At 33.4% G+C, this 2,647-nt stretch overlaps 1 long non-coding RNA gene across 1 annotated transcript; it reads left to right on the top strand.

Moving 5' to 3' along the window:
- The first annotated feature begins 485 nt into the window (after positions 1 to 485).
- Positions 486 to 1,960, top strand: LOC133184785 (uncharacterized). The gene is made up of 4 exons (XR_009720858.1): positions 486 to 602; positions 1,210 to 1,300; positions 1,395 to 1,574; positions 1,794 to 1,960. It is a non-coding gene; the product is annotated as an uncharacterized LOC133184785 (long non-coding RNA).
- The last annotated feature ends 687 nt before the right edge of the window (positions 1,961 to 2,647 follow it).

The raw sequence follows: 2,647 nt of genomic DNA, 5'->3' as shown, positions 1-2,647 counted from the left end.
GGAACTACGAGACGTGCCGTCCTGGTTATACAGACGGTGTATTTAAAGAAGTTATTTCAATGACAGTAGACTCTGGATTCCTTGGATAGAGGAGATAAATAAAAAAAAATACTCTGAAGAGTTATTGACCTTTTATCACTCTCTACATGTCGATTGGTATTTTTTTAATAGTTTTGAAAAATAAAATTACTGTGTATTCGACATGCCGTTCATTCAATAGGTTTTGAGTACGATATCTTAGAATTAGGAGCGAGAACGGGCAAACTTGCAGAATGTTTGCTTAAACACTGTCCTCAGGTATATTTTCAAAATAAAAAAATTGAACAGAATAACTAGAAGTAATGAAACTTCTTAGTAAACTTCTTAATAATTTTTTTTTCTTCAAATTTTAGATTATTTCGAATAAAACTAAAGTACTTACAGAAATATCATACATCAGAGTAATGAATGCAGCATAACTTTTTTTTTCATTTCAGGAAATAAAAGCACTAGTAACAGAACCATCCAATGATTTTATCAAAACCTTGGAAGAAAAAATCCCTGGTGTAAATACAGGGCAGTGCAGTGCCAACAAAATACCACTTCCTGACAATTCTGTTAAAGTAAGAAATCACATTCTGAAAGTATAATCAATGAATAATTATTTTTCTGCATAATAATGATCTGACTGTTAAATTGGCAGTTTTAATCTGAACAGCAAAACAGAACTAGAACTATTATTCTAAAATTCTCTTCTTTATTTGTTTGTTTGTCTGTTGTTTAACGTCCCTCTCGAGAATTTTTCACTCATATGCAGATGCCACCACTTGCCGGTGGAGAGCTGCAAATTTTGTCCTATACTCGGCACTTACGGCCATTGAGCAGTGAGGGATCTTTTTCGTGCCAGCACCTACTGCGACACTGGGCCTCGGTTTATACGGTCTCATCCGAAGGACCGGTCTCCACGTCCCACAGTGGGATTCGAACCCGCGACGTAAGGATCAACTCCTTACTTCGCGACTCTAGAACAGACGCTCTAACCACTGCGCCACGCGGGCGACTTCTCTTGTTTAGAAATAATCTTTAAATGAAAAATTGCAGCAATGATATTCCATCTTAGAACACTTAGTGTAATAGATTTACAGTTAAGAATTACATTTTTATTGAAAATAGACCCTAATGACCTTTTCTTTTCAAAAGGTTATTAGAGTTTTATTTTCCCATCTTAAGGCCATAATTGCAGCCCAGTGCTTTCACTGGTTTGCAAACGAAGAGAACATTTCCGAAATTGACCGAGTATTGAAACCAGGAGAAATTTTCAGTAAGATCTATAATCGTCATTAATTATACTATATGCTTTGCCAAAAATGTATTTTGAATTAAATAAAGAAATCTATGGGATTTTTAAATTCCAGTTCTAGTTTGGAACGTTTTAGATGACAGCTTAGTTTTAGATGCGGATTTCCAAAAATTCTTTTTAAAATGGATAAAGGACTCAACCCAGTATTATGACATGAGATGGAAAAAAAATTCTTGACAATTGTGACCAGGTCCGGTAGGTTTCAAGAAAAGTGTTTGATGGCAACAATTTAAGCGTAAGTCTTCAGCAATACATGCATTTTAGATTATATTTTGATCATTATTTTAATCAAACGACTGAATTTCATAAACAACAGGAAAAGCCTATAAAATCTCTTTCCATCCTAATATAGTATGTACAGTACATTAAAATATTTGAAATTTAAGTACGTTCATCATTTATCATGTACATGTAATTGCATAACACGTTTTTTTTTCCCATTCTACATTTCTAGGGTTCCATTGATCATTTAGTGCGTTTAAGGACTACTTTCAGTTGTATACAAAGCCTTGAGGATGTTCAAAAAGAGAAAGCATGCAGTGAAATACGAGGTTTCTATGAAAACCACCCTGAGGGAAATGGGAAGGAATTCCTCACTCATCCCATGAAAACAGACGTTTTTCATTAATGAACCTTGTAAACATACTTTGAAATTTTAATATTTTACACATGCACTATCAAAGCATTTAGTCATCTCGATCAAATAACTTTCACTCGTCTCACCTTCTCATCGTGGACAGGAGTATGTATGTTTGCACTGAATAATATACTTTGCAATGTAGAATAAAAAGCATCTGATACTAGTTTTATTTCTTTAACAATAGAACTCAAATTACCCAGTCTATGAAGAAGTATGGCTACAAGTCAAGACCATGTACATTGTAAGACATGAGAGTTAAAAATTGGTAGTGGTTGTTTCTTCTTCTTCTTCCAAAAAATGCAATTAAACATTAACGTTTTAAATGAATGCAAATCATAAAAGAATCAATTTTGATGCACCAAATGCGCATTTCGACAAGTTATGTCTCTTAAGCGATGCTCATGCCGAAACGTTGGAAATCCGGAATATTTAAAGAAAATAAAACTTTGAAGAGCTGAACAAAGGGGTGCCAAAGACAAAGATCTTTATATATATAGTCCTGTGTAGTAGTAGGCATGAGAAAAATCTTAATGTAGTAGCTACATGTATATCTATAGAATGAATATGATATTTACTTCCTTAACGTCATCATAATACTTAATCTTCATATCTAATATAATGGTAGTTGTTTTTCAGAACTTTTAAAAAAATAACTTTAATAACGTTTG

The sequence above is a fragment of the Saccostrea echinata genome, unplaced genomic scaffold (assembly GCF_033153115.1).
Source record: "Saccostrea echinata isolate AGI-Se365-2 ecotype Australia unplaced genomic scaffold, CSIRO_AGI_Sech_v1 ptg000011l, whole genome shotgun sequence".
NCBI lineage: Eukaryota > Metazoa > Mollusca > Bivalvia > Ostreida > Ostreidae > Saccostrea > Saccostrea echinata.
The sequence above is the reverse complement of the archived record's forward strand: the minus strand, read 5'-3'. Positions and strand labels throughout refer to the sequence as shown.